Genomic DNA, 13,774 nt, shown 5'->3' on the forward strand with positions numbered 1-13,774 from the left:
CATATACACAACCTGGCTGGCCCCTGCAGGCATGTCCCTTTGAAACTACGTGAGGTTTTTCATTTTATCCTCGAGGCCTAGGACAACTCCTGCCCTGTAGGAAGGACTCTTGCTTGTGGACTCAGAATTTAGCGTGTAGAAGAATCACCTATGGTGCTTGTAGAACAACCCAGGCCTTTCCCTAAGAGGTCCTGATTCAAACTGCCAGCGTCGACACCCAGAAGTTCACCATTTTTAGAAGCACCTTTACTGAGTCTTGCCAAGAATGGTCTCAGATAAACATGGTTTTACTATTAAACCATGGGGTTCTTATGAGTCTTGATTTCCTTATAAGAAAAAGAATGAGGGTGCACTGGGTGGCTCAGTGGGTTAGGCATCCCATTCTTGATTTCAGCTCAGGTCATGATCCCATGGTTCATGAGTTCCAGCCCCATGTCAGGCTCTATGCTGATAGCACAGAGTCAGCTTGGGATCCTTTCTCTCCCTCTCTCTCCCTCTGCCACTCCCCACTTGTGTTCTTTCTCTCTCTCAAAATAAATAAATAAATAAATAAACTTTAAAAAAGAAAAGAATAGATAAGAGAAGAAAAAGCATTTGTAATAAATCACCACAGCTTCTCCCAGCTCCAAATGCTTTGGCTCTTTATTGGAAGTCTAAGGAAAACAAGTGGGAAATTAGTTCCTGTTCTCTGCTACCCCCTGCTGGCATGTTCTTGGTAGGGTAAAGGTATAAACCAGCCCAGGAAATACTGTCCTCTTTTTTTCATTGTTTTAATGGGGTTTTTTTGTTTTTTGTTTTTTTTTTTTTGAGAGACAGAGACAGAGTGCGAGTGGGGTAGGGGCAGAGAGTGAGGGATACACAGAATCCGAAGCAGTCTCCAGGCTTTGAGCTGTCAGCACAGAGCCCGACACTGGGTTCAAACCCACAAACTGCAAGTTCATGACCTGAACCAAAGTCAGCCACTTAACCGACTGGGTCACCCAGGCGCCCCCAGTGTCCTCTATTTTTAATGGCTAGATCCAAGTACATAAAAAATACAACAAAATAACACAAAACCAAGATACATTTGGTGAAAAGGAAAAATAAATACCTTATAATTTTATTTATCAATTATACCTCAATAAAGCTGATTGTTTTTTAAATGTTAATATCACAAGTTTGTCTCCTTTGTTAATTCTATAAGAGCTTCTGGATGTGTTTCTATAAAACTGACTTTGAAACGCACAAATATATGCTGAGACTTTTAGTGGAAATATTTGCACATTAAAGTATGCAGTCTGTATAACTGTAGATTTGGGGCCTACTCATGGAACAAATTTCTACCACAATAAAATGCTCCAGAATGGACTTATCTGCACTTCTAGAGAAAGCAAACCCCAGATACAGAAAATGTTCTAGGCCAAACATATAATTCACCTTGATTGGGTGAGATTTCCATGATTCCTCCTCTCAATGGTCAGGATGTCTACTCTCTCATCTGATATCATACCAGGGAGCACATCGTACCAGGGAGCACAAGAATCTGGGTCCTATGAGACTTCTGGGTTTAGTTTACAGATGGATTCTGCTCTCCAAGCCTAGAACTACACTCCAGAAGGGAGATAATACAGGCTGACAGCCAATCATAACAAACTGAAGATCTCTGCCTGGGTGTTCAGGCAAAACTCAGGAGGATCCATAGCAGAGAGCAGTTGGGTGTGACAGGATGTGTGGGAGGCAGGCAAGCATGGTTAATCTGGAAGCTTTCTCATGATTACTTCACCCTCCTCGAAACTGTGAAGCTTAACCTGCCAACCACTCCCTCCTTCAAATTCTTCTTCAGCTCACCTACTCAGAGCTCTTCCTCCACCTTCTAAACTTTGTTCATTCCAATATAAACTCCAAGCAGGTCGTCCTACATGTACAACTCAGGTCCTACCTGGGACGTCCCTCTGGCCCCACATTCATGGCTCCCAGTTGAGCATTTCCTCTTGAGCACGCTTATATCACCACAGAGCCAGCATGTAAAATAAACCTCACCCTCTCACCCAACACTCAACTGCCACACCTCAATTCACTATTGAAATCATGATACCAACATTCTCCCAGATACCCAGACTCAAAGCATCAGAATGTACCTTCCCTGTCCATCCAGGTCTGCATACTTCTCTCCACCAAGGTCTAGCCTTCTTGTCTGGCAGATGTAATATTTCACTATCTCATACTGACTGCACTGCCTAAATTAACCTCCTTTGCATCTACTCTCCTTCAATGTCTGCCTATTGCTCCTTAAAAATCAAAATAAGCTTTTTGTCACAAAAAAACACTGCTCAAAATCTTCCAAAGGTCCATTTGGTCTATAGAATAAGGCCTTCCTGTCTGCCTTCAGCCTTTCTCCCCTGGATTCTCACACAGAAATCCTTGATTCTGCCTGAACACAAAAATTCCATGTCCTCCAATATGTTCATCCCTCCATTAAAGTCAAATGTCTTCCCCAAACACTACTGCTCCACAAAGATTCCTTCTACCTCTACATCTTTGTGACACGGATTTTCTGATCCACTAACTCAGAGTTGAGCCATTCTGTCATTATGTAGTTACTTTTCTTCTGTGCTACACAGAAACTTTACTGAAGTGAGCAACCGACATCCAGGTTCTACACATCTTCTCTCTCCCTTCCCACTGAACACCAGTACTTGTAAGTAATAAGAAATAATTAACTTCCTCTAAAGCCAAAGGTTAAGAGAAAAGAGAAACTGTTGCTTGAGGTATTATAGAGAACGTTTAATTCAGATTCAGAGACTAAAAAAGCACACCTCAGGGGTGCCTGGGTGGCTTAGTCGGTTAAGTGTCCGACTTCGGCTCAGGTCATGATCTCGCAGCTCTTGAGTTCAAGCCCCACATCAGGCTCTGTGCCTGCTCAGAGCCTGGAGCCTGCTTCATATTCTGTGTCTTCCTCTCTCTCTGCCTCTCCCCTGCTCATGCTCTCGCTCTCTCTCTCTCTCTCTCTCTCTCTCAAAATAAATAAACATTAAATTAAAAAAAAATTTAAGAGCACAGCTCAGGAAAAAGACTTTGACTTTCTGAAAAAAAAAAAAAAAGTTAGGTATGATGAGATGGGGCAAGACCAGGCTACTGCCTGACATCCACAGAAGGCAGCCAGGAAAAGGAGAAGCTGGGCAAGCCAGCCAGCCTCACTGCCTCTCAGGCCACAACTCAGAAAGAAGAGTCCCAGATCAGACAGGTGGTACCTATGATGTGGAAAACACTCGGAGTGCCTGAGAGACCTACCCAATATCTTGAGGGAAAAGGGAAAAGCCAAGAGCCAGCATCAACTACCATTTTCCTCCCCTAACAGAGGATGATAGCTAGTCTACAACCTGGAACAGGGAATGGAGTCAGAAGACGGAAAACCTGGAGGAGAAGGCAAACAGATTCAGTGAAGGTAGTCAGGAGGACTGGCAGTGCTGTATGAAATAATTATCATCCCCCATCAAAAGCAGAGCCAGATGGCAGCCACAGACAATGGGGACACACACAGGCGATATGAAATTTTGATGAATTCCTTAATGGCCACACAATGAAAGCCTCTTTTCCACAAACAAGCTAATAATAGAACAAATGTCAGTACTACACAAAAAAAGACCTAAAATTGCCTTCATTATTTACCCAGCTGTATTTGTACATTTTTCAAAATGTGGTTGTTTAATAAGTGCTTTTGCTGATGAGAATGACCACTGTCTATGGCATGAAAACAAATGTTACTTTTTTGAACCCTAAGCTGATTCTCCAGATGACTGTATTAATAACCACAAAAGACCAGGTAACTCAGCTACCCATGCACTTGACCCAAAATGATAGTTCTGGCTATGAATGAGGAAGACTTGTACATGCCAGTTCCTAGCATCTCTATATGAGAAATTAAGCAAAGTTACAGCTACTATAAAAATGTATGCTTAACCCTCAGAATGAGCAGACCAGATTACACAAGAGTGCCCACAGTGCCTTATTAACTCTAGCTTGTCTGGGAGAAATGCTCTGATCTACTTCACATTTACCTAAAAGGCCCTCTTTAATGATCTAATCAAAGTCTGAAGTCAAAATAAGACTGAAGGTTACCAGTGTTACCTGCCTTCTATAAGCCTTGACAAAATGCATTCAATCGCCTGGAGAGAGGTTATTCCCCAGGAAGACATTATTTGGAAAGGCACAGCCATTTGATATCTGGGATGAAGTGAAACTCCAGGTCAAAAGAGCTAAAATTGCCTGGCTAACCAGAGGGAACACGAATAGCTATATGCAAGCATGCAGGACCCTAAAGTAACTAGAGAAGAATTAGGTGATTGTAGAACTCCTGCAGGCCATAGGTAAGTAACCTTTTAAATAAGAGACACTGAGTGGGCTAACAGCCCTGAAATTTGCTGGTGTCTTTTGGCTTATGAGCCACTCCAAAGAACAAGGGTCCAGGCGGTCCACAGCTAGTGCAGACCAAGCAGACCTGAGCAGACTGTCAACAGCTGGGTTTTCCCAGGTAGGTGTGAGAGGACAACACAGCAAGTTTGAAGGCACGGTCAAGAAAGGGGCTTACTTTAGACTGTGCAGACTATGCTAAGCAAACAAGGGAGGGGAAGACAGGAGGCTGGTAAGAAGGAAGAAAGTAAAGACGTGTTGACTAAGCAGGTTTAGCTGAAGCTGCAAGGTAAGACACCGAGCAGGCTGCAGAGTGAGACACTGGAATGTAGCAATGCAAAAATGAAGGCCTCTCACGAAATAACAACATCCAGGATTAGGACATCAAAAAAAGAGGCTGGAGTAGAAGTGAAAAGACATGGTTTTGGAGGTGAGAGGACTTGATCAGCCCTCCCTCCTGGTCCACAGTGTATCTATATGGCAGGGTTAGGGTGGAATAAAAATAGTAAGGCAGCAGCTCAAGGGCTCACTGAATAAAGAGGAACAAAAATAAGTCAGCATAGTAATGAGGAGGAGGGTACTGGATAGGTAAGCCCGTGGTATAAGGCATAGATATTTCTATGTACACTTTTCAGTTTGCCTGAAAGGGGCCACTGCTTCCAGCCCGGGGAGTATGCAGGGTGTGGGAAAGAGCAAAGTATACTGGGGAAGGCTACAGGAGAAAAAGAGGACTAGGTGTCACATGAAAAGGAAGCAAAGAGAAGGTTCAGGAAGGGACAGAAGTTGATACCACAGAATTGTTCCAGAGGGCAGAGTGGAAAGGTCTGGGAGGAAGTATGGGCACCAGTCCAGGAGACCAAGTACTGAGCACCATGACCAAAATTCCTCCATCTTGGGCCCTAACAAAAGCTAACAGGAAGGACATGGAGGTCAGCTGGCTACAAAGATGACCTCTACATGATATTAAACATTTCCTATTACATTTAACAGTGAGTCAGGCCAAGACCGAACAAATCATGCATTTTTTCTTGTGATAAACCATTCCACATTTTGAAACTAAACTGAACAAACATCCTCTACCCAACACACACCCTGGAGACTGATGGGATGAATAATGCTTCAAACATTGGGTCATTAGGTCATAAACAGTGAGATATTTTGGCTATTTTCACATTACCTGAAGCAAAACTAATTTTTTAAAGCTTCTTAAAAACATTCTTCTCAGTCACAGTTTGGCTTAGAAAAACCTCCTAGTTTTGCTTAAAGAGCACATGTCAAACAGACTTATCAGGGGCGCCTGGGTGGCGCAGTCGGTTAAGCGTCCGACTTCAGCCAGGTCACGATCTCGCGGTCCGTGAGTTCGAGCCCCGCGTCAGGCTCTGGGCCGATGGCTCGGAGCCTGGAGCCTGTTTCCGATTCTGTGTCTCCCTCTCTCTCTGCCCCTCCCCCATTCATGCTCTGTCTCTCTCTGTCCCAAAAATAAATAAAAAACGTTGAAGAAAAAAAAAAAAAAAAACAGACTTATCAAAACTTTTCATTTACTAAAATTAAACATCCAGTTTTAAGTGTAATTTTAAAGTAAATACTTACAAATGCAACATATAGACAATCCCTTACATATGAAGTATTATCAGAAAAAGTCATCATAGGGGCACCTAGGTGGCTCAGTCAGTTAAGTGTTGGACTTCGGCTCAGGTCATGATCTCACGGTTCGTGAGTTTAAGCCCTGTGTCATGCTCTGTTCTGACAGCTCAGAGTCTGGAGTCTGCTTCAGATTCTGTGTCTCCCTCTCTCTCTGCCCCACCCCCACTCTCACTCGCTGTCTCTAAAATAAATAAACATTAAAAACAATTTTTAAAAGAAATAAAATATTTTAATTATTATTCAGTCATTAGAAAATAATTGTTTAGCCATCCATTCACCAAATCACTCTGTGCATTTTCTTAGTCCTATGTTAAAGCAATATAGGAGATAAAATAATTTGCAAACCAAATTTTTTGGAAAAATACATCTTAAACCGGGGATAGGCAAACTAGAGCCTCGTGGCCAAACTGAGACCCACCATCTGTATTTATAAAGTTTTACTGGAACACAGATTCCAATCAGTAGCAATGAGATTTCTCACTAAATGGCTGAGAAAACTGAGTAGTCCTAACAGAAATGTATGGTCCATAAAGCCTAAAATATTTACTATTCGGCTCATTACAGAAAAAGTTTGCCAACTTTTTTATTGACAAATGACCAAGGATTTCATTTATTCATTCAAATACATTAGTGCCAAAATGCTGGGACAGATGCAAATGTACAGGAAAGACAGCATGCGCTGAGTATATTTCATATACAGGACAAAATAAACAATAAAATACAGGCTTTGGCTCCTGGTGACAGTTCCAGAGGGCCTGCCAAGAGGCCCAGCATAGGCAGAATGGGCCATGGAAGACCTCAGCCAAGCCCACACTTTCCACAGAAAGGGTAACTCAGCACCTTCCCAGGACTTTGGTGGGAAAGGGTTGCTCGATCCCAACCCAACCAAAGTGAGAAGAGTAAGGATGCTCCCCACTGTGAAAATGGACCATGTTTACAATCATTCTATTCTGGAAAACACCTACAGTTTAAGGAAGTGTCAACAGGCTAGAAATCACATCTGGGACCTGAGCATTTTGTCCTGTGCCTGGGACCAAAGTGAAAATCTGCCCCCGGAGTTATAGACTTCTAGGTGTAGTAAAGCCACCAGGCAGAGAAAGTATACCTTTCTAGAGCTGTCTTCAAGATTTGAACTTTAAGAGAAGATGTGGCGTGGACTGCTTCCTCTTGGCCTAAGTGAAATGATGTTGCCTTGAACTCTAAAGATGAAGCCTGAACTCGCAGGAAGAGAAAGGTTGGGTAATTAGAAAACCAAATCTCAGATTTCTTTATAGACGGAGCAAAAACCAAAACAGAGGAAAATGTAAATGCATATGAAGCATGCCCTTCTGGAATTTCCTTAAATATGTGGAATCAATTTCAAGAATTGCAAAAAAACATTCCAAGCATAAAACCCCAACCTCAAGACTCAGGGGAGGGGAGAAAATACAAGTTGAAGAATGAAGGACAATCTTTAAGCCAGGGGAAGAAGTGTATTCAAATTTTTGGAGTCAGTGATAGGTTTGAAGAAAAAAAAAGAATTGGTAAGTCAGGACTTCAAGAGCATAGACCAGGCTGTGGACAAGTAGAACAAGGAGAAGACCGAAGAACTCAGCAACCAGCTAGTTACCAGAGAGCTTGGTGTAAAAACTGTCAGAGCAGTTGCTAGCCGCAACTGTGTAAGAGCCAAAAAGGAGGCTGAGAATTCACAGGTTGTTTAAGAAAAGAATAAATGCGTATGGAGATTTGAAGCAAAGAATAGATAGGAAACCAAAGCAAAATGGGATTTGGGACTTTTCAATCTAGCTGGGAGCTCCAAGTGCTCAATTTACTGAAAAGATCTTCTTGCTTATATTTAGTGTGTCATGAAATTGACAGAAGTAGCAAAAAGCAAGCATAAAAACTGGGAGCTAACTATGGAAACTTTTCAGTCTTTTTCTAAGGAGTTTATCCTAGTGAAATGAATGAAATGGTGCTGTTATTTGTCAAGAAATATAAGCATACACTAGGATTTTTAACACTTATATAGACCTACAGTATAAAATCCATTTCAGTTTTCATCCATTTGGCAGAGCATAGCCCATGAGCCTCCTATACTTTAATTCAGCTTAACAATGCTATCCTGAAATTTTTTTTTTTTAATTTTTTTTTTTTTTCAACGTTTTTTTTTTATTTATTTTGGGACAGAGAAAGCCAGAGCATGAACGGGGGAGGGGCAGAAAGAGAGGGAGACACAGAATCGGAAACAGGCTCCAGGCTCCGAGCCATCAGCCCAGAGCCTGACGCGGGGCTCGAACTCACGGACCGCGAGATCGTGACCTGGCTGAAGTCGGACGCTTAACCGACTGCGCCATCCAGGCGCCCCGCTATCCTGAAATTTTAAGATTAGTGTTTGTTTTGATGAATCAGTCGTAAGTGCCAAGAGGGTCTCAATTGATAATGTCTTTGCAGATGACATAATTATTTTAATGTTATAAAAGTAACGATTAAATCTTTAACTGGGAGGCAGTGGGGTTAATATTTTAGTCATATGGTAAAATAAATAGGAATAGCAATTACATTTTACATTCCTTCACATATATTTCAATTAAAGGAAAATAAAATAAAACGTAAGTGCCACATAGACCTACGCACTAAAAGATGTAGAATAACTCTGCTTGGGGAGAAAGAAAAAGTTCCAGGGGGAAAAAAAGCCATTTTGTTGGGGTTAGGGAGAGAAAAGGGGGAAAGCACATAAAATCAGAACAAAGCTGTGTTCACTCCAGAGGCCATGCTCCTTTCCCACAATTCTCAGTGGTACTCTGAAACATGGAGTTCAACAAGTATTTGTTGAATGAATACTGCCCTCTGGTGGCTCAGAAGCACTATCCCTCATAAGGGCTTTCACCCAAATTACTGAAACTGTTCTAGAACTTTCCCAAGTCCTTTTCCTTCAAAACTTATGCATGCTTTATTCCAGTCACTTAAGACTGATAATAACAATGTGACCTAATATTTCTGACACAGCCAAGTATTAGCCCTCCCATAAAACCAACGGTCACTTTATACAAACATATCCTATAAAGAGTCACTAATAATAAATCCAGAATGGGAACAATACCCTTCATGCTGGCAGAACCTGTAGTATGTCCCTCATTCCCCCCACAGGATAACTAATTGCACATGTACTGCCTTCTCCTAAATGTTCTTCCAGTTCTTTCTCAGTAAGGATTTGTTTTTGATATTGTTTGCACAAATTTTGCCTAGATCCTTCTGTACACATTCTATTAGTCTGTCATATCTAAAACCCCCTCACACAAAGCCAACTTCAATGTATTTTATCCCTGGGGGGTGAGGGGAGGGTTTGATGAAGCCTCATTTTCCCTTCCTCATTTCCTCATTGACAGAACTGAGTCTCCAATTTCTTGTTATTTTTCACCCATTATTTCATACACATAATTATGGCTGATAAAGTTAACGGCCATATCATGACCCAGAAAATGGAAGCCACCCCAGTGTTCTGCCCATGTCACAAATGTAAGCCTAAGAAAACCTGCACTTTCAGGAAACACTGATCGAGGAAACCTAACATACACTACTCACAACCCTCCGACTCAGCTTTAGTTACCTCACTTTACCCTAGAAAATAAGACCTGCTAGCCTTACCAGGAAATCCTTGACCTCCAAGCCAATCATGCCCTGTTTCCATGTTGTTGCTTCTAATTCTCTATAAAACTCATTCTTAGTCCAAATCCCTCAGGAACAGTGCTCCCCTTCTTGTTAGGCACTGTATTCCCCCAACCCATGGATTGTTTTCCCTTGAAAAAATGATAAACTCATTACTAAATTGTATTATTTTTTGTCATTTGACATGGCTCACATATACTTCCTCTACATCTAAGCTGTAAAAAACGTCCTCTATCTTTTCTCATTCTTCAATGTTTGCATCAGTCAGCCACCACCACAGGCCTCCACAGAGCTATACACTCAAAGGTAAGCCTGAGAGGGGGTAGGGGTTAAGATGGCGGAGACATAGGGGAACCAGGATTTCTCTTGTCCCTCAAACACAGCTGTATTGAGGACAGAACACTTGGAACACCCAGGAATTCCTTCTGGGGAGTGACAGAAAAATCTCCACACGTGGAGGGAGACAGCTTGGTGGGACAGAGGTGCATGTATGCGAACTGAGGGACATAAAACAGAGTGGGCACGGAGGGGAGGGATCCCCTTCTGTGGAGAGTCAAAGGAAGCCTGAAAGCATGGCTTTCATTTCAACGTGTTCTTCATGAGCCATTTGGCACAAACCATGAACAGCTGAGTACTGAGTTAGTTTCCATAAGATAAATCAAAGTAAATATTCCACAGGCTCTTCTGCTTCCTCTCCTTGACAGGGCCTGGAGGCCACCCAGGACAGGCAAATGAGAAGATTAAAATACACTGCCTGGCTTTCATCTTTTAATTGGTCTCTTTCTTTGGCATTCTTTTGGAAGACAATAGTGTGGGACGAGGCTTTAGTTTCCTTCCACTTTGTACAAACAGGAGTCAACTCTAGCTATACAGTGGAAAGACGCTCAAATATGTGGTGTGGGCCACTCGTTCCCAGTGGCCAGCAGGGTTCACAGAAACTGCAAACCCAGGTTGCATCAAGTTCACATCTGCCTTTTACAGGATGTTTACCAAGTCTATGCAAAATGAAATAAAGGCAAATTCCACGGAAAATCGAAACCAAATGATACTCAGAGGCAAAACCTTTTCCCGTTATCTAACAAATTCTGGGGAAATTACCTGTAGGATAAAGGACTGCGAAGTTATGGAAAACATGCTTACAATTTCCACTATTGCTATTACACAATAATTTAAAAATAGCTGAAGTGGAATTTACCAGAGCTAATCCAATAAAGCCCAATGTCCTTGAAGATAAAGCCTTGAAGAGGCCTCTAAGATTTCCTAATAGCTGACATCCAAAGCTCTCTGTAAACTGTAAATCACTATATGCAAGATGAGAAAACTAAGTCTCTTCACTGAAAGAGATGAAGTAAAATGGTTACTGGAAAACGGACAGTATGTGGCAACGAGCTCAAGCTTTGGCTTAGACACATCTGTTGTCCCCTTCAGGCTCTGCCACCTGTGGCTATGTGAGAGTGTCTAATCCTCTCTTTTCCTCTCATATTGAACCACATTTTCATAAGAAGATTAGCTAATCTCATGCCCTACCCTCAAGACTTTCTGCCTTCCATGGTAAAATTTTTTTAAAGGAAAAAAAATGGCCAAGAATTTCAAAAGTTTGGATACATGAAAAATACTCTTTTCCACTACTGCATGCTGCCACTGGATAAATTTAAGATCTTGCTCATGGGTTTAAAAGTACTGGAGAAGAGGGGCGCCTGGGTGGTTCCGTTGGTTGAGTGTCGGACTTCGGCTCAGGTCACGATCTCACAGCTTGTGAGTTTGAGCCCCGCGTCAGGCTCTGTACTGACAGCTCAGAGCCTGGAGCCTGCTTCAGATTCTGTGCCTCCCCCTCTCTCTGCCCCACCCCACTCGCATTCTGTCTCTGTCTCTCTCAAAAATAAATAAACATTAAAAACAAAACAGACAAAAAAAAGTACTGGAGAAGAATAGCTGAACAGGAATCTGTTAAGAAAAACAGACTCATATGACTGCATTAAATGACAATTAGTGCTGGGACACAACTTCTACTCTTTGAAAGACACTGTTAAGAGAGTTAAAAAAAAAAACTCATGCCACTGAGAGAAATTTTTTGCAAAACATAACTGATAAAGGACTTCTTTCTAGAATATACAAACTCTAGAAAACAATCCAATTTAACAGATGGGCAAATAATCTCAACACTTCATCAGAGAAGATGTATGGATAACAAGCAAAGACGAGCTCAATATCAGTAGATAGTAAAGAGAAAAACTCAAGTTTTGATGTTTGGTTTCTACAGCTTTCAAGCCCTCAGCCCTCCTCTTTCCCTTCACCCCACATCTGGAAAACCTGATAAGAAAACCCATATGCACTATCTGTCCACTGGGACCAATGGAATTTTCAAACCTGCTGAGAAAATACAAGCCTGGCTGAAAAAAAAGGGGGGGTTCATCCAGGCTCCATCCCTCAACTACAGTAAAAGTCCCAATCTACCAAACTCTTCTTTACCATGTTTCGCTCCTGACAAAACTTAAGCTCTTCTCCTTAGTAAGTCCTCTTGCTATTCACTATATGAGTGATAAATTTGATTTTACATCCACTGATGGCTGTGTGTCATTGGTCCCGACATCCACAAATTCCTGGGGGAGAGGGGAGCTACTGCCTAGTGTCCAGCAGAAGATGCTGGGTGCTCAAATAAAACAATCAGGCATTAGGAAAATGCAGATTAAAACCAGTATATGATGCATGCCTACAAACATACTACTACTATATTGTAAAATGGCTAAAATTTTAAGAACTCCCATTAACAAGCATTGACAAGTGTGTCAAAGAACTGGAACTCTCTCACACTGCTGGTGGAAGTGCAAAATGGTACAGCCAAGGTGGAAAACAGTGTTTTGATAAAGTTAAACACACTTATGGTAAGACCCATCAATCCCATCCTCAGCACTTACTCAAGTGAAATAAAAAGCCTGTCATGAATATTCACAGTGACTTGATAACTGCCCCAAACTAGAAAGAACCCAAATGTCCTTCAAATGGAAATCAATAAACCATGGTACATCCACATTCCAGGGATGCTACTCAACTATAAAAAGGACTTAAGTACTGATACAGCCAACAATGCTGATAAGTCTTGAATGCATTATGCTAAGTAGAAAACAGCTGGACTCAAAAGGTTACAAATAGGATAATTCCACTTATAGGACGTTACTGAAATGACAAAACCATAATAACCAGCAAGGACAGAAAACCCATCAGCAGTTGCCAGGGACAGGGGATGAGGAGCAAAGGGACTACAAATGGTACACAACAAAATTTGGTGGGGGGTGGGGGATGAAATGCTAAATCGTGACTGAGGTGGCACTCACCATTTCTCAGAAATCAGTATATTAGAAAGGATGAATTTGGGGGTCCTGGGTGACTCAGTCGGTTAAGCGTCTGACTTCGGCTCAGGACATGATCTCACAGACCATGCATTCCAGCCCCACATCAGCCTCTGTGCTGACAGCTCAGAGCCTGGAGCCTGCTTCGGATTCTGTGTCTACCTCTCTCTCTGCCCCTCCCTTGCTCACACACTGTCTCTGTCTCTCTCAAAAATAAACATAATTTTTTTTTATTAAAAAATAAATTAAAAAAAGGATTTCATTGTGAATCATACCTCAATTTAAAAAAAGACAACAATGCAAAATCAGTTGTCAGAAATGTTGCCATTATCCAAGCTAAAATACACTGATTCTTGTACTGAGAATTAGGGATCACAGGACTGTTTACTAATATTACAGATTTCCACCTCTGCCTCCATGACTGAGTTGGGGGGTGGGAGCTGGGAATCTGCAGCATTAACAAACATCTTAGATTACTTTGATGCAGGTGATCCAAAGACTACACTTTGAGCTTGTTCCACAGCAGTATCATGGCAAAAGCTGATACAAATACCCTTCCATCATTTCTTCCTCTGAATAAGCCTTGTTAGGTTCCAAACTTCAGCAACTCCAGCTGTTCTGCATGTGACCCAGGATGTTACAAAGGCAGAAACAACTGTAAATAGAGGGAACAGGGCTTTCTCACTGGAGGGTGTGGGCATAATAAACATAATCAAATACAAAATGCTGTATAGAGTCTTTCCCAAACT

The 13,774-nt window shown here is 41.8% G+C and overlaps 1 protein-coding gene and 1 pseudogene across 20 annotated transcripts in view; one reads left to right on the forward strand and one right to left on the reverse strand.

Moving 5' to 3' along the window:
• The window catches only part of LMO7 (LIM domain 7), a 196,546-nt gene that overhangs the window by 139,427 nt on the left and 43,345 nt on the right, over positions 1–13,774 (reverse strand). The window lies entirely within an intron of this gene.
• On the forward strand, positions 7,179–7,733 carry LOC131489216 (protein FAM204A-like; annotated as a pseudogene).

Source organism: Neofelis nebulosa, chromosome 1, assembly GCF_028018385.1.
Source record: "Neofelis nebulosa isolate mNeoNeb1 chromosome 1, mNeoNeb1.pri, whole genome shotgun sequence".
Classification (NCBI taxonomy): Eukaryota; Metazoa; Chordata; class Mammalia; order Carnivora; family Felidae; genus Neofelis; species Neofelis nebulosa.